The sequence below is a fragment of the Rhinolophus sinicus genome, linkage group LG18 (assembly GCF_036562045.2).
Source record: "Rhinolophus sinicus isolate RSC01 linkage group LG18, ASM3656204v1, whole genome shotgun sequence".
NCBI classification, from domain to species: domain Eukaryota; kingdom Metazoa; phylum Chordata; class Mammalia; order Chiroptera; family Rhinolophidae; genus Rhinolophus; species Rhinolophus sinicus.
The window spans coordinates 5,681,980-5,705,903 of record NC_133767.1 but is presented as its reverse complement, the minus strand read 5'-3'; the positions used below and the strand labels follow the sequence as shown (position 1 = coordinate 5,705,903).

The 23,924-nt window shown below is 42.7% G+C and overlaps 1 protein-coding gene across 1 annotated transcript in view; it reads right to left on the bottom strand.

Moving 5' to 3' along the window:
• PARN (poly(A)-specific ribonuclease) overlaps positions 1–23,924 on the bottom strand; it is a 118,470-nt gene that overhangs the window by 29,657 nt on the left and 64,889 nt on the right. The window lies entirely within an intron of this gene.

Sequence of the window (23,924 nt, the reverse complement as noted above, 5' to 3'; positions counted from 1 at the left end):
AGTGTGAAAGTGCTCTGTAAACTGTAAAGAACTGTAATGATGGAAGTAAAATGTGACTTTGCAAAATGTTTGCAGGTAACATTACCATTTGAAAATTATTCATTTTCAGAGTAAGAAAATGAAAACAACAACAAAACAAAACCACTAAGGGAAAACGTAAGCGCTGGCTTCTTTTGTTCCAGATGAAAATGACAATGAAAGCAATCTTGTCAGTGATGCTGATCGCTGTGTCAAATACTGAAGATCTACCACGTCTCTGCCCAGTTTATTGCAAACACGGTGTCGAATCTTCATAACACGCTTTCAAGGGAGGAACAGTTTTTGAAGATGAAAAAGCAGGACTCAGAGGTCGGGTGACTTACTGCAGACCACACCACGAGTGAGTGGGCAATACCAGGTCACTCTGACCCTGAGGTCAGGACCTTTCTTGCCGCTCCACACCTCACTTTGGACTCTGCAAATTCAAGACATCCCCACAGTACTTGAGACATGCCTCATCTCCTTGCACTTTTAAAGACTGCTGAGTGTGTGTAATGTGCCCCTGGCTGGCAGGAGCACTTGAAAGCTGGAGGTTATTCCCTCTTTGGTGTCAATGCTTGACGATGGCCAGGTCAGTTCTCTTGTAATTCCTTGCTGCCTCCTCCTCGGAGGCTGGCGGGGGTAAAATGCTGGTAGTGTGGGAGTGAGGACCCACGCAAGACCCGCTGGACGGGTGCCCACTTGCCGGTCTTGGCTCATGCAGTTTGCACATATACTCTCCCAGCCCACGAGCACTGCCAACACTTATGACCCACACTGGCAGTGGGACAGGAAGAGCCTGACCATGCTGCCAGGGTGATCAGGGGTAGACTTGGTACCTGGGCAGCTGCAAAGGCACGTGGCTTCTGACAAGAATCTGTACACCCACTCCTAGCAAAGTTCGTGGTGCACAGTAGTTCAATACTGTGTGAGTGGGTGCAGGGCACGATGCAGCCAGTGGTGGTGAGCGTGGTCTGTGAGCACATCAGCCCCGGACAAGGGACTCCAATATATTGGGAACCTTAAGTCAGAGGGACAGACAACTGAGTGAGAGGCAGATGCTCCACATATTCAACACCTGACATGTCATCTTCACTCCCAGGGACCAGGTTTGCTTAAAACTTCTCAGCACAATGATGGTTTGCAACATGTCATGCCCTAAATGTTTAGCCATTTAAAGAGCAAAATAAAACAACAAAAACAAGAAAAAAACTACTTCTTTAAGAAACACCAATTTTTACTAAGAAGTTTGCTGGACTTTTCAAAAATTCACTCTAAGAGTTAAAGAGGGGGAAAAAAATACCCTCAGAGTATCAAGAAACTTGCATGTTATACAGAGTCTCCCAAAGTAGAGTGAGTTACTGAAATGTGAGCTCAAAACAGCACACCCTGACTCACTCCCAAGGAGATACGGCGAAGCCATTGAGCTGTGGAGATGAGCTATTGACCAGTCACTTACTTACATCGGAGAACCACAAAAACAAGTCCCTTTCTTGAAAAACTTATTCCTCGCGATATTTTTCCTGCTTGAAACGGGCCACATTTCTGACTTTTTCCCTCATTTATCTAACCACCCAACAATTTCCAAATCAACAAACATTATCCATCTATGCTTCCATCAAGTAACTGCTCACAGTGTCTATCCAGGGACTATGCTAGTAAAACAAGACACCATCTCCACCCTCGTAAGCTCCCCGTCACATGAGAGTTTTATGTGGAGTTGATTTCCCTGTAAGCTTCCAACTGCCCCCCAAAATAGGTTAACCTACCTATGCAAGAACCCGTAGATTCTACTGTCATTATTCTGTACTGGCTATTGGTAAATATGCACCTCCTGAATTTTCCTCTTTAAATTTCATGCCTTAATCCGGCAGGTTCGTTTTGCAAGCGCACCCAAAGGGGGTGACATCTGCAGTAATCCCTCTCTTAAATTTAATCTGGGCTACCAAGTCAAAGAGTAGGCCCGGGTCACTATTCCCCATGAAAACAAAGGTGATAATGGGATCACAAAGGAGCCAAGGTGATCTATTTCACAGTGTCCGACCATTTCCAGTAATTTAGCTCTCAGCCCCTTGGACAAAGGTTACAAACAACTCCCTGCCCACGGAGTGGGAATTTATCTGAGCACATTCGGAATTAGGATCGCTTAAAAGGGGAAACGAATAACAATCCACTTTTCACTGCTGGCCTTCACATGGCAATAATTTACCAGCATTCCTTCAAGTCCCAGCAGCTTTGCAGCTCTCCGCCTTTCATCTAGAAGCCAAGCCCTGGCGCAAAGCCACCCCTCTGATGGATGAATCAGCAAAATGAACTGGCTGTCAGCTGTGTCCTCCCTCCAGTGATTCCAGCTCGTCTGTCAGAAGCAGCATGTAGCCGGCTGCTTGGCAACTCTAACCTTTTCCAAATTTGTCAGGGAAATGGTGCAAGGCCATTTTTCGGTTGTGCGACTTGGTGAAAGCCCCTGGGGAACCAAACACAGTCCTCCCTCTTTCCTTGTAAGTGAGAGAGCGGTTCCTCCCAAATAGGAGTCTCACCCCCTCGTGGCTTCACTGTGATGGGTCTGCTGTCTCCCAACACGCTGCACACGCTGGAGCATTTAATCTTCACAACAACCCCTTAAGGAAGGGACATACTCATCATCACACAGATACAGAGATGGAGCATCAGGGAAGCTGAGCAGCCTAAGGTCTAGTAGGTGAGCAACAAAGCTGCTTAGGAGCCAAGACGGGTTTGGGTTGTTGTGTTTTTTGTTTGTTTTTGTAATGTAACATTGCCACATGTCTGCCATATATTTGTGTGTATTTATGTGTTTATTTACATTAACAATTATCTTATAAAATGTTCCCTTTACTAAGAGGTTTAAAGAATTACTTAAAATGTTTAGATGTTTTTTCTAAAAATTAAAAACTTTCCATTATGGTCAAGCTAAATTTCTCCAACTAAGTTGATAGATACATTACATTTATGGACAAAAACACTTAAAATAAGATGTAGATTCCTTCCTAAATTTAGCTACAGATTTAATGCAACTTCAGTAAAAAAAAAAAAATCCAATATTTCAATAAAACATTGAAAAATTTTTGAATGAAATGAAAAACAGATCTGAACAGAAAACAGAGCAGTGGTAGCCATGGGCAGTGGGAGGAGATGGGGAAATTTGGGGTTTGATGGAGCTGTCTTGTATCTTGAGTGTGGTGGTGGTTGCATGGTTGTGTACATTTGTTGAAACACAGAACTGTGTAACAAAGAGGGACATTTTACTGTACATAAATAATACCTCAATTATCCTGTGGAATTAGAAAGGTTAATTTCAAAATTTAAATGGGCCACCAATAGCCCAGACATTTCTGAAGAGAAAGGAAAGGGGACTTGCCTTGCTAGCCAAACAAACTTCCTATAAAGCTAGAGTAATTAAGACCGCATAGTATGGTGCAGAGACAGACAAACTGACCAGTGGTACAGAGGAGCCTAGAAATACAGTTATTATGCATCTGTCAAAGTTTGGTTTTGGACAGAGACATCATGACAGAGTGTGGAAAAGGAAAAGCTGGAAAAATTGTTTACCCATGAAAAAAATGAAATTGGATTCTTACACCAAGCCAAAAAATCAACTCCAGATGGATGAAGAACTTAAATGTCAAAAGCAAACTTTAAAAACTTGAGAAGAAAATACAAGTAAATACCTTCCTAAGCTTAAAATAGGAAAGAATTTATGAAGACACAAAAAATGTTAAGCACAAAGAAAGATCAATACATTTGGCTATATTAGTATGAAAACTTCTGTCCATCAGAAGACACTTTAAAGAGAGTGAAGACAATCTACAAACCGGGAGAAGATATTTGCAACACATGCTACTGATGAAGAATGAGCACCAGAACACGTAAAAACACCTACAGATCATTAAGAAAACACCCAACAGAAAAGCAGGCAAAGGACAGGAAAAGCACGCATAGTCACTGCTCAGAAAAGGAAGCATACAATGCCAATAATTACATAAAGAGATGCTCAACCTCAGGCAAAGGCAAATTATGAGCAGAGTAAGATAACATTTTGTATATCTGTAGAGGGGGAGGGAAAGAAACAGGGAGAGAGAGAAAGGGGAGGGAGGGGGGGAGGGAGGAAGGGGGAGAGAATTTTAAAAAGAAGAAAATGACCAGCACAATTTTCTGGAAAGCAGTTGCCCCAGGCAGGGAATTAGGAGCCAGGAGGATGGGATGGCGGAGGAACAACAGGCAGATGCAATCTATTAGTGATTATTTTAGTTCTTTGGTTGAGTGGTGGTTTTGTAGATGATCATTACATTTTACGTGAACAAACTGTTTAGGTTTTCTGTTTACCCTGTCCAACTACTAAGGGCCATTTCCAATGTGGACTGTCCAATGTGGACGAAGGTCTCCATGAGACCAGATAGAAGTTACTTGGGTTTTAATGTCCTCAGTGACACGGAGGTGCCCTGGAATGGTCCCCACAGTATCCATGAGTGTGCACGAGCACTGCTGCTGAAATGCCAGACCTCTCAAACCTTCCTCAGGAAGCTCAGGCCATTTGTACAGCTTGGTTATCACATTGCTAAAAATCAGTTTATTGCAGCAACTTATGGGAGAGGGATGGGGGAGCATTAGGAAACTGCTGAAGCAGTTACACACCATTAGTCCCCCATTTTTGGCAACAGCCGGCCATCCTCTGCCAACATCAAGTTCTCAATGTCTAAGGGAATCACCTATATGTTCATTAATCCAATGTTGACAAGAAAGAGAAATATTTATTGGATGCTTACTCTGCCAGGCACAGGAAATCCTGGACACATTATCCTGTCTTTACAGATAAGGCAACTGAGGCTCAGAAGAAGTGACAAGCCCAAGGTCCTGAAGGTCAAAAGTGTTGCAGCGAGGAAACCAAAGCCTACCTTCTTCTCATGGACACATGCACTGCAAGGGTCCCAGGTCGTGTAATTCAGAGTTAACACAGGCATACACATCTGTGTGCGAGAGAATCAGCGCCTGTCCATCTCTCCACACAACAGTTTTATGTAAATGGCAGAAGGGCTCTGTGTGATAAGCTGGTATGTTAACCCACCACCGGAAGGGACATATGCCAAGCAGCCTCTGCCAGCTGTACTCCGTACGTCCAGACCCTACTCCGTACGTCAACACGGACTGCCAGGCCCGACGGTGCCAACTTTGGAAGCTGTTTACAATGGACGGCCTCCTGACTCCACTGACAGCCTCCGGCCAAGGCTCTGTACTGCGGTGCTGCCATTCTCCGTTTTCACCCCAGCCAGATAACACCCAATGCTGTTTTGTGTTTGCTTGTTTATTTAAATATGAACATATTAGATACAAAAGTTTTCTCATGCTCCATAGAATTTTGATCAGATTACGATACCAAAAGGGTGACCGCTTTGCCACTTTCATCAGACAGAGAGTAGAGGGTTTATCGTGGATGCTACAGAAGAGCAAACTTTAAAACCTTTAAAGAAAGGAGTTAAAACTAAACCAAAGCACCCAACCGGACCGGTCGCTGTAAACATTTGCCTGTGTTCAAAGCATTGCTCTGGATGTTCTTCCCCTCAACCCTCCCAAGTCTCGGCAGACACAGAGGTGTGTGCAGGAATCTGCGACCTGGCAGAAAGATGCTGAAACACAGCTATTTCCAGTGTGCCCAACAGGCAGAGTGGGCAGGTTGGCCGAGGAAGTGAGACGCTCTGTTTTACCCTCTGCAGTCAGTCCCTCCTTTGCCTGCCGACACCATCCTTTCTCTTCTGTAAAAACCCTTGTCTTCAAGATCAAGACCCAACGTGTTGTGCACCATCCGGGGCCTCAGGAAACAGCCTGTGGCTCTCTCACCGTCATTCTTCCTCGTTTCCCACACTTACCCCACAGGGCCAGGCGCCCCTTGAGGAAGGGACCATGCCTTATTCATCTCAGTGGCACCTGGGTTCTCCCCTGGTACTTTGGTGGGAACTTAATCTAACATTATGGAAGAAATGGAGGGAAGAAACACAGCTTTTGTTTCTGTTGGCAGCCTGTTCCTACTCAAGAGAAAAGAGCCAGAAGCAGGACATGTATTCTCAGAACTTTCGGTTGAAAATCCCACGTTGAAGCCTGATCCAGTGGACGACGCGCCCGGGACTGGAGGTGGCTCTGAGCCTGACAATAGGTTCCCTGGTGCAGTAACTGTCCCTGCCCACGGTCACACCTGCACCTCACAGCTACCAGGCCGACGGACTGGCCTCTGGCACAAGGTGAGGACGGCAGCTCACTTGTCCTTGCCCTCCCCACAGGGGGTACGTACCTAACAAACGGAAATTAGTTTTTAAAGTACTGAGCCTGAAAGAATGAAAAATTAAGGCAATGAAAGAGACCCACGCCTCGTACAGGGGACAGATGGAAACAGTGAAGTGCGAGGCAGAAGGGGACTTGATTCATTCATCTTTGCTTTCCCACGGTCTCCACCATCGCACCTGACTCTCAGGAGGCACCCGGGAAAGGAAAGGCATTAAGGAAAAGGAAGCAGTCTCAGGTGACCGTGCTTGCAAAAGGTGAAGTGCAGAGCGTGACAGCAAGAGCAGCCGAGCACTTACAGACACTTTCCACACCCCCTCCTGGTCCCTTCCCACAGTGAAGGTAGGTGTAGTCACCCCTGCTCACTGACAAGGCTAAGAGAAAACTCAGCTGGCACCCAGCGAGGACGGGGCAGGGCAGGGCGAGGGTGCGATGCCGGCTCTGCCACCTACAAGTCACGCCTACGACTCCATCCTCTCTCGTCATCCCCCTCAATTAAGAAAAAGATAGGCTCTCATTTTGGTCGCTACCCCACACCTCATTTCACCTCACAGTTCTCTAACCAAGGCCAAAGAAGTGGTGGAAAAAAACACTTTATAAACTAGACAAAGGCTGACATGTAGATATGGTGACATTTACTTGAAGCCAAAGTCAAGTGGGAAAACCAGAGGTTCTGAGGCCAGAAGCCCAGGTTCAAATCCTGCCCAAATCTTCACTTGCCTGAGGCAAATCATCTGCCTCCCTGGGCTTCTGTTTCTTTATCCATAAAAAGAAGCCTATCTACCTATCCTATAAAGCTGTTAGGAAGAGCAGAGAGTTATGTATGCAAAGCTTCTAGCACAGGGCCTGGCACATAATGAATAGGTATCTAATCAATGAGGCTACTGCTGGTAAATCACAAAGCAGGCTTCCGACAAAAGAACTGTGCCCGAGCCAGTATAGGACACTCTACAGCATTAGGATTCAGTGCTCTGTAACTCACACATCTTGGGGTGCTACAGGCGAGGAAGCCTAACACACCTGAGTCTGCAACCACTATCATTTAGAATTTCGATGCAATCTAACAAAATCTTTCCTATGCGAAAATGTGGAAATAGAATGGAAAATAAAGAAACCAACATATCAACTGTACTCAACAACTACAAATCAAAAGGTCTGAAGTGTAATTTTTTAAAAATTTGTACCGAGACCAAAATTAGTCAATTGATTTTCACTAAGTCTCCTGACACCACCATAGTCTGCTTCTGAAACAGTCACTTCATTCATTCATTCACTCAACAAACACTGGTCCTAGTTACTGTGCTGGGTACTGGGGTGTGGCAGAAGGGAAGAGACATTCCCCCAACCTGAAAGAAGCCCACGACAGCAAGAATCAAGGTGAGAAATGATGATTTTAAGAAGCGACAACACGAGATATTACAAGGCTCAGTGTGAGGAGGAAAGGCTGCTATTTAAGTTCTAAGTTCCCAAGGCCTAGGACACGGGGACCATTTCCCTGGAAATGACATCCGGGTCTTCCCTGAGACTTGAAGGTTGGGAGTGTAGAAGGTTAGGAGTCTCGGGAGTGGGGAACTGTGCTCAGGCAGAAGGAACGTGAACTGCCGGATCTCCGAGTCCCGAGGGAGCACCATCTTAACTGAGGAGCGGAGGCGGCCTTCGTGGTGGAGCCTGGGAGGGAGCGGAGAGGAGCCTGTGGAGATGGACACAGCAGGGGGCCACGGGCACGCTCAGGGCAGCGGCCCCAGGTTTCCGCCCGGAGGACATGATCCGATGTGCACTTCTGCACAATCACTGTGGGTGAAGGGGGAACGGAAATAGGAATGGAGAGGGCACACAGGAAGAGAAGAAGTCCTCACGGAATCTGAGGACAGTGGCAACTGGTCATCACAGAGGGGACAAGCACACCTGGGAGCCGGGGAAGCTGCCGGCTGAAACGGAGGGCGACTGACCTAGAAGGATGAAGACGGTCAACGTACTTAGCGACCCGGCGAGAGGAGAGGGGCCGGCAACATGCCACGGAGGACACCGGGGACCGTAGTAAGAATAAGACCCTGGAGAGGAGACAGGGCCCAGGGAACGTGTGTGGGATCTACTTCTGAGAGACGGGAGGCATGGGTGCAGAGCCTTGTGAGTCTGGGGGGAGGAAGCTGGCTATTTCCTGGGTGGAGAGGGTTGGTCCTCCTGAGCTCCAGGGTTGGAGGCTGGCAGGGAGAACAGGAAGAGAGAAAAAAGCTCCTGGGCTAGTTACTGAGAGGGCCCTGCCAAAGACAGTGGCTTTGCATGTAGTTACCAATCTGCTCTTTTGCTCCTCAAAACAACCCACAAGGTGGGCATCAGCTCTACAGACATGAAAACACCCACTGAGGGCCAAAATAACTAACTGGCAGAGCTGGATATGAGTTCCAATCTTCTGGACTATGGTTTTGATGACTATTTTAACCTACCCGTCAAAGCTGTCAACAAAGCAGCTGCTCTAAACCCAAGTCAAACAGAAGAAGGTTTTCACAAGCTCTGACATAGCTCCTTAAAGACAGGGTACTGATGTGCAGAAAGTAAGAAGGAATTTTATGAGGGAGTCACACAGGAGTAGATGGAGTTCTCAAAGTTTAGGATTGAGAATTGAGAGAGAAAGAGAGACGGGGGAATGAGAGAGAGAGAGAATACCTTTTTTTAAAAGATGAAACACACAACTTAAAATAGGAGTTGGAAGGCAATTCCACACTTAAGAGTCTTGACAAACTTGACAGACAGCTGAAAGACCTAAGCAATTTACAACATTCTTCACACTTCATGGGAGAAAATTAAGATTGATGTCTCAACTACACAGGAATAATTTAAAGTAAAATCAAAGATCTCCTAAACTGTGCGAAATGGCAGATCCTAAATGTCAAGAACACTGAATAAATTCTTCTCTAGGGAAGACGAAATAGTACGTGTTTTAATTATACTAACTATTTTATAACAGTATCTTTAAAGTCTGCTTATATACGTATCACAAAGGAGTACAACAAATATAATAATAATCATGGTTTGCAGAGAAGTTACTGTGGACCAGGTGTTGTATTGGTTCTCGTCCTAAAGTATCCTATATTCTATAACATACTAATGTTGTAATATTAACACATTCTCTTTTATCTCTAATTTTAGTGAATCAAAACAGCCCTATTTTGAATACAAATGTGAATAAATGGAGCCCCAGACAGGTTAAGTCACTTGCAGATGTCAAAGTGCTTGATGGTGGTAAATGGCCAGATTTATCCCACTGCTGACCCAACTTACCCCACCCCGCACGAGTGTCTTTCAGGCTCCAATGGCAGCACAAAGTGTGCAACAGGTTTTAAATTGCAACAGTATCACCAAACAATACCTACCTTTACTACAAGCAACCCACTCTGGTGTTTTCTATTCTGTTTCTTTCTCCTTTTTTTTTTTCACTGGTGTCAACCAGCATTGATTTCCTGACCCACTAAGGGGCCCTGACCAGAAGTTTGAAATACGCCACAGCTCGCAGACACCCACCATTCAATATGGCATTTCTAGGAGACAAAGCGTTTTGTGTTCTAAAAGGTTAATCAACAAAAGAACGTTTAGGACACAACCTATTCGCCAACCAGAGCCTGTGTGTAACTGAACTGCCGGCTGGAGATACTGGCTGGGTCTATGGTCAAAGTTGAGTAGGGTTCTTTCATCTGGACTAGTCCCCTCTAACAAAGCTTCGGACGCCAGATACACACACACCAAATACAAATGTGCACACATACACAGACAATACTTCTCGATGACCTAAACCTGGGCAGCTTATGGAGCTGTTTATGAAGCCTTAGATCTGCCACAATATTAACGCTATTGTAATAAAACCTAAGTGCATCAGCTTTTCTCCACTTTCTGTAACCAGGCTTGCAAAAAGGCTGACAGAGCAGCACATTTTCAGATGTAAAGTTTTGTAGCTGAAAAGCTTAAAGTCTGTTTGTTTATAAGCCAACCAGAAATGGGATGCAGCAGCACTTACTCTTCCATGAAATGTCTCTCTGTGGACCTTCTGATGTGGTTTTCATTTGATAAAAGAATTCACTTACACCTCCTGACTCAGCTTTTTCATTAACCAAGTGAAACCCTGAGGGAAGGAGGGGACCTGGAGAGAGAATGAGAATGATGGGGCCCTTATCAGCCAGGCAGGGCTGAGCTGTGTCACCTGCGAGGTGAGTCATTACCCGTGGGACGGAGGGTCTCAGTCACCAAAAGCAGCCTCTCCCTACCTGGTAAGGAAGAAGTCACAGAAATTCCGTATGAATTCCATGTAAACGGGACAAGTCTGCCTGTGGTTCCCTCTGACCGTTCCTGGCCACACTACCAGTCTGGAGCCAGTCAGTGCGCTCAGGATGGCAGCAGGGCCATCCTCTTCCTAGTCCTTCTTGCCCTTCACCTCTTGCCCACTCCCCACGCCTGCAATCCAGCTACAGATGTGGAACATTCCGAAATCTGTATCAAACGTTGACTTACTTCGTCAGTGTCTCCAGGACACCCAAATATGATCTGTCACCACCAAAAAGGTTTGAAAAAAATGCCAATACAACATCATCTAACACTCAGGCCAGCCCCTTGTGGAGAGTGAAAACGAGGTCTGACAATTAAGTTCCTGAACTTGTTGCAACGATGTTGCTAACCTTTTTTGAGACTAGAGGAATTATGAATTTGTACCAACTGGACAAACAGGTAACCAAGTTTACTATGTGGAAGTGCTGAAAAGGCTGCATCAAAAACTTAGATGACCTGAACTTTTCACCAACAATTCATGGCTCTTGCATCACGACAATGCACCAGCTCACACGGAACTGTCTGTGAGGGGGTTTTTAGCCAATAAACAAATACCTGTATTGGAACACCCTCCCTACTCACCTGATCTGGCCCCCAATGACCTCTTTCTTTACCTGAAGATAAAGGAAATATCGAAAGGAAGACATTTTGATGGCACTCAGGACATCAAGGGTAATACAACGACAGCTCTGATGGCCATTACAGAAAGAGTTCCAAAATTGCTTTGAAGGGTGGACTAGGTGCTGGCATCGGGGCACACCTTCCCAAGGGGAGGACTTCGAAGGTGACCGTAGTGATATTCAGCAATGAGGTGTGGAGCACGTTTCTAGGATGAGTTCACGACTTAACTGCCTGACCTCGCAGGTGAACAACAAAAGGAATGAAGTCTGCTCTTCTGACTACAGGTCGCCTTGGCACAGTGACATGTATTTGTTATAATCAGCAATGTCTGACTTCAGCAAAGAAGGACATAGAAAGCAGCACACACTTTTCCAAAGGGGAAATAAACAAAGAATGATGTAGTTACTCTTATTTTCCACATCAATTTTACTCTTGGCCTTTGCGGAGACGATGTGCCCAATAACTGATTTATTTCACTGGTAGGTTCCATCTGTGGACTGCACACTAAAACCCTAAGGATTATCAAACGTCCACAAAGGGCAGCACAGAACTGAACAAGAATTATTTTTCATTTAAATGTCCCATCTTGGCATTTAACACATTCATTCTACACTTGTACAATTATCTTCCTTTTAAATTACCAAATCACATCCCTGTAGACTTCATGATTTTAGGGAAACAATTCCACCTCTCTGTTTTCTTCGCCAGGAAGTCTGTTTCCCTGTCATGGGAGGGCATTGCTGCCAACATCAGTGCCAGACCCCCAGGCAGAGTTCAGGTCTGAAGCAAGCACATTAATCTGCCAAAAGCAGCTTAAGCAAACTTAGTGACATTTCTCTCGTGTCAAACACATATATACACAGGAGGGCAGGAGAAGGAAAAAAAGGAGAGAGGGAAGGAGGGAGGGAGAGGAAGGGGGCAGGAAGAGCTGCTTTTCCCATTTGGTGAGTAAGTGCTTTTAGAAGGTGGCAACTCCCAAAATTCAGAGAAGTAACAAGTTCTTCACCAATCCTGCACATTTCAAGAACCTGTGAAATTCTTTGCCAGAGGGAGAATGAGGAAGATTTTTTTTAATTATATTGACATTATTCAGCTTTCCTATCTCAAGTTGTTAATATCTCTAAGTTGTTCTAAATATTCATTCTGTTTTCTACATCCTAAGGAGAAATTAATGTAGATCTTTTTGCCTATTTAGGCATCCAAGGCAAAATCAACTAGATAGAAGAGTCAAGTCTTATAGTTAAAAACATTTACATGAAAAAAATGAATACAATGGCAAGTGTTGTGATTTTTGTTACACTTTAAAGTACCTTGGAATATTTCACAAAATTGTATCTTAACATCCCCAACGACCCAAGGGTTTCCTACCATGTCAAAACAGTCAACACAGATTAGGAAACTGAAAAACAACTTTGGAAAGTCATGTATCTGGAGAGCAGAACACAGAATGCTTAACAATGGTGCATTCATGGATTTAAGAAAGTACTCTCTACATTTATTTATCCCTAGAAAAACACTACCATCCTTTAAATTACAACTCTGAGGTCCCACATCTAATGCCTCTAACATAAGTCTCATTTTAAAGCATGTAAACTCAAGTATGTTTGTTTAATGAATGAATTTACCTTTCCTGACTTTGCATGGTATTATGCTATGATTCTAATGAAGAAAAATATGAGGACGTGACAGCAACTTCCCTGAGACCCCTGTGTAAAGCTCCACAAACCATGTTTTTCCAGCGAGCTCACAGACAGTGCCCCGTGCCTTATACCAGGTTAGGGCAACAGTCAGAGGCTTTCATCAACAGGAAAAGAACAAGGCAGGCTTGCTTTGAAGGCTAGGACTGGATCCTTCTGTCAAAAGCAAATTGGAGGCAGGGACACGCATGATTCTTCCACTGTATGCCAGACTCGGTGAAATAATCACAAATAAAATAATTTTGACTAATACGCATGGAAATGTTTTCAGTAACTAGTTCCCCCTCTTGATTTGGGAGCTTACTTTTTAAGTGATATACAAATGAGATCTGAAAAGATAGCAGGCGTTAAAAAGCAGGCAGAGGCATGAAGAATAAAGAAGCCAAGTTTATCTCCTACTCCACCCTGAATGGTCAGCCAAGAGCTGATAGAGGGCTTTTTGGTAAAGTGGGTAGAAAAAAGCCCCACGACTCTCAGGTTGCCAGGCAACATACTACATTTTATTAAAGCAGTGGCGGTGAGAATCCTCAGCGGGCTGCTGGAATGCTGTGTCATGTGTTCTCACAGCTGGTCGCCTCCCCTTGCACAGTTTCTCCCCACAAACAGGGTCTTGGGAGGCTGCATGAAGCAGCAGCTGCCTGAAAGTAGCCCGAAAGTCTCAGACAAGGAGCAAAACGCACGCCCATTAGGACACGTTCTTTCTCCAACTCAAGCCAGAGTGAAGCTGGAATTCGCGGCTGTTGCCAAAAAGAGCACAGGCAGGCCCTGTGCTTGGTTCTCTGGAAGCCTTAACTACAGGCCGTTGGATTATTTAAAAAGAAAAAAGAAAGTGTGACTGCTTTGTGGTTTCAGCGATCTTACTAAACACGAGGAGCAGAACGGCAGGCACAGTGGAAGGAGTATGCCCCGGGGTGGGCCAGTCCTACCCTGGACTACCACTGAGCCTCCCCACGCAAGTGCTTTCTTATCCTGGAGCTGAGCTGCTTTTCATAGTTCATTTCAGGGGGAGCACGGAGCACTGGGGAGCTGCAGCCACACGGGGGAGAGGGGCAGGAGACTAAAGGCGAAAAGTTTAGTCAAAATTATCCTTGACAATTCCCTCCGGAGGCGCCACACTGGCCTCCAACACGTGCCTCCTGTGTCAGAATACATCGCTGTTTCTTCTCTTGCACACCAGAGGAAGAAGACCACGTTACTGAGCACAAACGTGTGCGAGGGCACATGGCACGCCCAGTGCAGGAGGAAGGAGAGAACTGCTCTTCACGTGGGAAAAGCAGATCCCTATCTCCATTTCATCTCCAACTCACTTGGACACCTACTTTCACCGAGTGGAGTGACAAGCAAAACCAGTCTCACGACTGAAATAAATCATTTCCCAAAGTGAGTAAATTTGAATTCACACTTCGAATCAGACTTTTATGATGCAACTCTAGTTGGAACCTAGCGAATTTACAATCCATGCCTTTGTGCCTGGCCTCTGATCGCACATCCCCAAGCTGGTCTTTGAAGACAAAGAATGTGTTTTACTCATTTTATGTCACCAGGGATATTTCTCCAGGAAAGGATATCTAACATACGGCTGTGTCTCTGCTTTCCAACAGCCTTGTGCTTGCAATTACTACAAGCCACTGAATGACCAGGGCTTAACTTCCTGGAACATAGATTTTACTGGAGATCAGGGAGGCCAAGTTAAATAATTGATCTGATCATTTAGAATATTTTAATATTAAAAGAAAAATGGATGTATTATAGAGTAGAATTTTTTCAAATCTGCAAGAACGGTTTAAATAAAAGATGAGACTGCAGAGAAATTCCAACTCCCCTCCTTTCTCTCTCTCCACCCCCAACCCCCTCGAGCATTCCTATCTGCTCTCCTTTGGTGTGGGGTACTTAGCAAAAGCTTAAGAATAACGTCCTCCCATAGAGTCCCTTAGTAATAAATAGTAGCTGAATGAATGACCAAGTCTCCTTTCTGATAAAGTGAGACTATCAGAAGGGAGAAGAAACCCCCACCTTCTCTTCCTGGCAGCAAAGTGGGGAACATAATGCCCACAATGAGTACTTTACACAAGACAACTTAGGAGTTCTTTATGGTTGGAAGCGATCCTGGAAAGAGCTGACTGGTCTGAGAAAAGGGTAATGCAATGCCTATTTTTCCAGCAAAGGTGACAGAAATGGATGTATCGCGTACAAGCAAGGGAAGACGAGGGCAGCCTACGCAGAGTGGGCATGCTCTCTCAGTTCAAATAAATCTGCCAGAAAGGGTCCTAAGCCCGCATATCTGTGCACACAACGGGAAGGTGAGACTCCTGTCCTATAAGCTCACATCTGGCCCTCATTCATTTGCCAAGTATCTCTTGGCAAAGGTGAAGTGGTCCCTTTACATCAGTCGGCTCACCTGCCAAAATGGTCTAGACTATTGTCAGATTGCCCTGTATAAAGGTTATAATCAATTTATAATCCATCCAACATTAGGTTTTTATCTTTTTAAAACCATTCTTATCACCAGTTCTTTTATTACTGAGATAGACGTATTTTTTTCTTTTCTTGCAATTAGACTTCGTACATTTTATTGTTTTTGCTATTTTTCCCAACTTTTTATTTTGAAAAATTTCAAACCTATAGATAAGATGACAACATTCTGTCATATTTACTATGGCATATTGTCTTCATGGCTTATTTAACTAGTACAGCGAGTTAAAATGTTTTCATAGAGTTTAAATAATGAGAAAATTTGTCACAACTATTAATGAGAAAAGCAAAATCTCAAGTTCTCCCTATCGTATGATAAGACCCACATAAAGAGGCAAAATGTAAAAAGAAAATATACCAGAATGCTATCATGATTATTTCTAGGTGATTATTTTTCTTTATTCCATTGGTGTTTTGTGTGTGTGTGTGTGTGTGTGTGTGTGTGTGTGTGTGTGTGTTTCTCCCCAATTTTCTATAATGAGCATGTATTCCTTTCAAAAATAAAAGACAAAAAAACTGGCATTCTTTGACTGGGAACATAGTGAAATTTTTGTTACTGCAGTTACCCGTTTAGATGATCTGAAAGCTGAGTACAGGGAACACAGGTTTGTATTCCCTCAGTGCTGTCCTCTGTCATAATGAGGAGAGAGTCCTATTTAAAAAGGAAACTTTTTAGCTCACCCTGGTATAGTAAAGTTTTTGAAAATTATAGAGGAAGGTTATGAGCAACGAATACATTTACACGTATTATTATTAATACACTGAAATGTTATACTCAAAAGGATTCAATGTCAGCAAGGACCAAATAAACTTTCTTTCAGAAGGAGCAGTCCAAATTTTCTATTTAATTAATTTGGTGTTTGACTATAGCTTAACCTCAAAAATCCTAATCTAGGGCTGAACCAAAATTCCAAAATCCATTTCATTTATAACTATAGGCCTAAGAGAACAGAGTCATTACAGACCGAATGAAAACCCCTATATCTTTTCTGAATATATGCAACCAACATCTTAAGCCAACAATTGGTCACATTTGATAGAATTTAAAAATTATTCTTGGAAATAAATTGTTCTGAGAATAATAAAATAATCCACTTAGAGGACTTCACCTACTTTGACCTCTCAAGAAAGCCAGTTACTCCACTGGGAAAGGAACCTCTCCTACAGGGCTATGAGCTGCCAAAGAAAAGGTGTAAACAATGTGTCAACCTGTTTGTTTGACCTGACTGAGCAGCCCCCGATGTGGTGGCCAGACGAGGACCCCTCCGCAGGGGTGGGCATTTTGGGACTGTTAGCATTCCACTCCCAGACTGCATCTTGGGGAGGTCATCCTTCAGCAGGGCCTTGCTCGCTCCCACCCAGAAAGAACAAACAGTGCACTTAAGATTACTGAATTGGGGTGGAGAGAAGGGGAAGAAAAGGCTTTATTCAATAAATGTGCGTTACTGCAAGATTATTTAGTAACGTGTTCTTTGACTATAAGTAAAGAGATTATTTTAAAATGTTGTCATAAATGGTAAAGCAGTGTAATTACCAATCCGTTTTCAAGTGAAAAGGAATATTTGGGGGATAAAAATTGTAAACCCTAAACCCAACCCATCACATAAGAGAGATAGCAAATGTACATCAAATTATAAACTCTTATAATCATTATTATGACTTAATACCCACAAATGTGAAGCTCTTATACTTGGTCAAATATCACCAGTATGTAAGAGTACCTGGAAAGCATTTTTATTTGTAATATTAACTGTAATACACAAGTGTTATGGCAAAAAGTATTAAAATAAATTACAGATTTTTATAGCTGGAGAAAAAAAAAACCTATAGAAACCACTGTTTCAGGTTGAAACCTGCTTCTAAGTGCACTTCCCAACCCTTGTGGAGGTTTGTATATATTCTTCTATTCTTGAAGGAATAAGCACTTTGGCATTGAATTTCTTTAGTAAAGGAGGAAAAATATGGTTAAGTGTTCTCGCTCTTTCTGGTCCCTAAGAAATGGGTTTCACTACTCACCAGAGTTAAGATATGCAATTTATCATGCTAACATATTCCCAACAGTTTTCTTTCAGTGGAGAGTTCTAAATCCTCACCTAGAGCCAACAAACAAAAACAACCCAACAAAATGAGGACAGAAACAACTGGTGAAACATTTCTATTGCAAAGATTCCCAGACACCCACTGATTACTCACTGAACCTACTGGGTGTTGCTGCGAGGGCATTTCAAACACCTTTGTAGCCAAAAACTCTTCCCCAGAGGAGAGAACAAACAGCAGAGTGTTGGGGGGATATATATGTTCCTTTGTGAGAAAAAGGAAACAGTCAGGGCCATTTCCAAAGCATGAGGTAATGAGTTTCACCAAACAAATTTCAACAAAAACTGCAGGAAAACAGGGTAAAGCAACATATTCTCCCCAAACTGCAAACATCCAGCCAGGGCAAGTCTTTTAATCAATACATACACAATAGCCAACTTAACAAGTACGTATTTTTTTATCATTTTCACAACTTCTAGAAAAAAGTAAAGGCTGGGAAAATTATCTACTTCGGGATAATTAAGTGCCCATAAAGAACCACAAATCATGTAAGGATTTATAAAAATTCACATTTTAAAATCACAAGAAGAAATTTTAATTTGTATGATTTGAAAAGAAGGGGAGAAAGATTGCCAAGGCCTTAAAGAGGGGAAAAAACAACAAACAACTGCTTAGTTAATATGACAAATGAAGGAAACCCAAAACTTCAGCTGGACTTAGTTTCTTACTCTATTGTTCTGCTTTTCCAAACCCCGTACCGATCACTGCATTTTTAAGCCCAGGTCTCCACTGACAACTGCAGAAGCACAGAGCAGCAGACATCCACCTACCACCATCCTGTGACACAGTGCTTTGCCTTTGCTGTACAGACAATGCTTATCATCTGGCCAAGCTTGCTCTTCTGTTATGCTAAACCAAGAAGGAAGAAAGACAAGCAAGAGAAGAAAAGAAATCTACAGACTGCAGAAAATGTAGAAAAGAACTGAACCAGAGGAGAAAAAAATATTCACCAATGTCAAAAAATGCTGAATGCCACCCAACTGTAGGGCTGATCAGTAAAAGTAGTTTCTAGATCAATTCTCCTTTTAAACAATTCCAAGAATACACAAAACACAGACCACAAGTTCTATTATCTCCAATCTATACAAGTATTTCCTTTAAATTGTATATTAGTCTTCCCTTATTTAAAAAAAATAAAATGAAATTAAAAATTCACCGCCAGTGCAAACCCTAAAGCACACAGCTTCCTTACCATCTCCATGAGTTGACACAGGGTGGTAAGTCCAAGGTTCCATTATCTTTTAAAGGTCAATGATGCGATCCCGTGGCCTGTTCTGGGGACACGGTCTATACCCTGGCACCTAACACCCTGCTCAGAAGTCAATGCAGTTGTTCACAAAAGAGGGGGCGAGTATAGACTTATTAATACAAATTTATTCCAACTGCCAAGAAAACACCAAACCACATCCTATTTGACGGTTCATTAAATTTTCTTTTTTTTTTTTTTTACTTGGGAAGTATTCAAGCAGCAATGAATCCTAACACTAGTCAGAGAGTAGCTAATAATACATCACATACAAGCTTGAACCAATGTGCTGAAATCATGACAAAAATAGGAGACAGATATCTTTGGCTCACCTCTGCCTCCTCAATTATTAGGTTTAACAGACTCATGTTGAGATCCATGTACCTAAATGGTTAAATGAATCTAAAAAGTAATTCTGAAAAGCCTTTAGGGTCTGAAAGGAAGAGACTTTCTTTTCTGTTTCTGGAAGGTGTAAGTTAAAAATCCATTAATTGTGTACAAAACCCAGTGAGACGAATCATTTTATCTTCCATTCTGTTGGTAAGAAGTACCATTTTTTGAGCGATTCCTAAGTGCCAGGCCTGTGCTAAGTGTTGTATTAATAACCATCTCATTCATCCTCATTGATCCTGGGAGGCCCGTGACAAAGACGCTACTGCAAACAGGGCCTGTATGAGGAAGAGGCTTATTGACTTGCTACAGGTGGATGAGCTTCGTTTTACGCTGGAGGAAACCTAGGCTCAGAGGCCTGGATACGTAACTGGCCAACATCACAGAGCTCCTAAGAACCAGGCCCCAGAAATCAAAGTGAGGCCTGTTCTACCCACTCTGCTTCACGGCCTCTCATCCTTTTTTTATCCACACACGACTGTAAGCCTTGACCTTTCCAAGTGCAACTCGCAATAAATGTGATCATCTTGCACATTTTAAAGGTTTTTTTTTATTTTGTTTTTAATTTTACAACTAAAATAAATGCTTCGCTTCCAGGAGCACTTAAAAAATCTTTTCACAACTTCAGCCAATGAAGTATACTATTAAAAACAAAAACATTACAGTACTGTGGCCTTGCTAATGTAAAATACAAATATGAACTATTTATCATGTACACTCATTTTATCTGGGATCTCTCAAAACTGCTACGAGGGAACCATCCATAGGCCATGAGGAATGGAGTTCCATGCTGGGCATCAGGTGAAATCCTGTATTTATTATACATACCGTGACTCACCACATCATCCGAGCGACCCAAGATGTGTGGCTGTGACTGGTACTACTTTTGAGATTGTTCACTAAAAGCAAAGCCTGTATGATGGCCTAAAGGCTCTGCCGACACGGCCTTGGCCAGCCTCCCCGCTCACCTCTCTCCTCTCCCCTCTGAGTGCACTCCATCTCCCTGGCACACTCCCCACCACTGTCCCCACGCTCACACTTACTATTCTTTCACTTCTTAGCTCAAAACTCTGTTTCTCAGACAATGCTAGCCTGACTGCCCTAGACAGGCTCTGTTTCCCATTCTGCCCTCTCACAGAGCACTTTCCACACGGGCTAATGTCTGGCTCTCCCACTAGGCCACACACACCATGAGGGGGGGCACCTGTTACTCACTACTGCATCCTCAGTGCCCAGCTCAATGCCCAGCACATGTGCATTCATTCAACAAACCGCTGAGCGCCTAGTGTGTGTCAGGAACTGTGCTGGGCACCAGCGGTGTATCATGGACCTCAGATGCTAATAAGGGGAAGCAGAAATGGGGGGAGGGGGACAAACAAAATGAAGAGTCAGACAATCACAGTGCTTTGGAGAACAATAAGGCAAGAAAGGGGTCAGAAGGGAAGAGTGACTTTTAAATGGAGTGGTAAGGCAGACATGCTCAGCAATGACGGAACAGAGGTGGGGGTGCAGGAGTGTGACTCACTAAATATCCGGGCAAAGATCCAAGTGGGGAAAGTAACCAGTGAAAAGGCCTGCAGCAGGGGATCCCGGGAACACCGGATAGTGAGCACTCAGTAATGATGTGTAGTATCCATGAGATGGCACAGAAAAGCTACGAGAGATCAAGCTGCTAATTATCACAGACTCCGAAATGGAGCTGAGCTTTCATCAGCTGAGTTCTCTGTTGGCAATAACGCACTACGTGGTCCATGGAACAAACGCCTCAATATATCCCCAAAGCAACACTTACCTGTTCCTTGTTGTCTCTCTCCTCCAACCAAACCTGCCCGTATCATTGTGCTTGTCAGATTCCAATACACAGAGGGTGCCAAAAAAAAATGTAGCCACATTTTAAGAAAGGAACACTGTATTAAAATTGTAATACTCAATATATACCGATAACCAAAGATGACTACAAGTCATGTTTGACTTCTGCAAATACAGGAGGAGCTCAAAGTGGTTCCCATCAGCGTCCAGACACTTCTGATTACGGCGAACTACTGCGTGAGCAACACTGACCAATGTGTTCACATGTATACATTTTTTTTGGCACCCCTGGTATATACTTGCTCCTGTCACTCACAGTTCAGCCATAGCATTTCATACATAAACTTATGTACCTGGAGATGCTAACTTCCTTTATACTAGGTTGGTACAAAAGCAACTGCGGTTTTTGCAACTATTTTTAACTTTTTAAACTGCAATTACTTTTGCACCAACCTAATAAAACAATGACCCCAGTATAAACAGGAAATGGCTTTAACCCACCTCAGGTAGCAAATTCTAAGATATGCTTCACTGCAATTAAATCACTGGGACTGACAATTGAGATCAAATCTATGTATGTGAAGATATTTTATTGCCAATTTAATGTCTCTTCAGAGGTTTTTACAGTAAAAAGAAAAATGAAAATGCAGCCAAAATGAGAAACAGAAGAGGGCTGTGTTCAAATCCCATAGGAAGTTATTATAAAGAAGCAGCAGAAAAATTGCCCAGATGGCCAATGAAAGCATGCCAAAAAGACATGCCTACAAAAGAGATGAAAACAGCCCCTAATATTTTGAGATGAACTCAAAAAACTTACGAGAATGATATACGAGAGAACAAAATCAGAATCAGAAGAACTCAGAAATGAGGTGGCGGTACTCAAGAAAACGTTAAAACGCAAGAAAGAGTTTTACAAGTGAAGACCAAATCAGAAAGAATACAAGAATGAATAAATGCAATGTGCTTTAAGAGACAGAGAAGATAAAAAGGAGAAAAAATTTAAAACCAAAAAGAAATAAAGAGATGAAAAGGATTTGAAAGTGACACAGAAGATAGGCAAAGAAGATCCCAGTAGATATAATAGCAGTTCTCACAAACGAAAACAAAAGCAATGGATTGACCTGTAAAACTGACACTAAATGATGGTTATACGGGATAGAGTACAGTATACAGTGGCTGTTTGCTCTGACAATGTAGATACAGTACAGTTATTTAAAAAAAAAAAAAAGGAGAATGGGAGGGCATACAAGAAGAGGAAAATAACAATGCTGCCTTCCTTATGTAGTTAGTAATGGTGAGTAAAGGGTATTTCTTCAAAGCAGATGCAGAGGAGAGAAAAGACAAGGGAAATAAAAGATTATTAGCTAATTTTTGTAGGAAACCAATAGACAATAACTAAAAATAGATAAGATAAAAATACTGTATAATGTTAGTTGTGGCAGACTGTAAAGTGGCCCTGAATTCTTTCTTCTTTGTATGCACAGTCTCTGCGATGTGATTTTTCTGCTCTTCCCATCCAGAGGTGTACTATATACACCGCTCCCCTCGAATCTAAGTTTGGCAGGTGACATGCATTGGTCAAAGGTGTGTTAAGAAGCATTAATGCCAAAAGAAGGAACTAATGGACAATGAAAAAAGGGGGTGGCTAAGGTATTATATCATGGCATTAGAATATGGAAGCCCTCAGAACAATAAGGTAAGTTGCTCTTTAAAAAACCCCACCAAAAACACCAATGCTAAAAACATACTAACTAAGGGTGAGAGAGAATAAATAAAACAGACCATAAAACAGAGAAAGACTGTTCAGGTAAAAGACTTGTGTACACACATATGTAACATAAAACAAGGACAGAAACCAGGCCAAGCATATAGGTTGTACGAATATATTTAAATGGGCTCAAGTTCACCTATTAAAAGAAAAGCATTTTCAGATCGGCTAGCACAGCTAAACGCATGCAGCATTATGCAGTACGATGACTCTGGACTACAGAGGGGTAATCTGGATATCTTGTGAAATGAAAAACACAAAGTGGAAAAGAAAGTCAATGCAGTAGATTACAATTTATCTAAGAAATAGGAGAATATAAATATGTGTACTTACCTGTTTATATTAAGAAAAACAAACAATGGGAAGATAAAGCGCAAACAAATGTTTTAATAGTTACTCATACGGGGAGGAGGTGGGGACAAAAACCAGACCTCTCTGAATACAGTATACCGTGGTTTTTTAACTTTGCTTTGGAACCACGACAAAATTTTAAATAATTACGAAAAAATTATAATTTTAAAAATGATAACTAAGAACTCAAAAGAAAACAAATAAACCTAAATGTAGCCAGCTGGGGGTATAATCTCACAGAGAGGGAACTAATCCAAAAGGCTTATAAAACAGCGAGCAGGTTGTACGAGTACACCCGTCCCTCAAGGGGGATACCCTGAGCCAAAAGGAACTGCAAAAAATCTTGAACTGCTCTCAGCTATCATACTGGCGATGACTGCGTTGGTTTTGTTACTCTGAGACTGCTGGATATATGTCATGGGATAAAGCAAATGAATAATTGTAGGATAGTCTATTTCTAACACTCCCAGGATCATTGAGAACCAGGATTCTTGGGAAGGGAGAAAGAGGATCTAGTATGTGCAAGACAGAATAGGTTAAAACCTATGGTCCTGATGTTGAATCAGAAATACCAGTTTGAACTCATGATGAATTTTTATTAGGAAAAAGGAAGGGAGGGAAGGACAGAGGGAAGGAGGGAGGGAAATTATCTTATCTCCGTCTATTGGAAAGGCTCAGAAACAACGCCCAACCCAGTACAATGCGCACTCTAGCACCCAGATTGTGATCTCGAAATACCATGTTCCGTGAAAAGTAACCAGAGAGCCTTGGAGAAGGACTGATTTCAGGTCTGGGGTAGAACATGTACAAAATGATCTTGGAATATGTTGTCATATCATAGGGCAAATCAAAA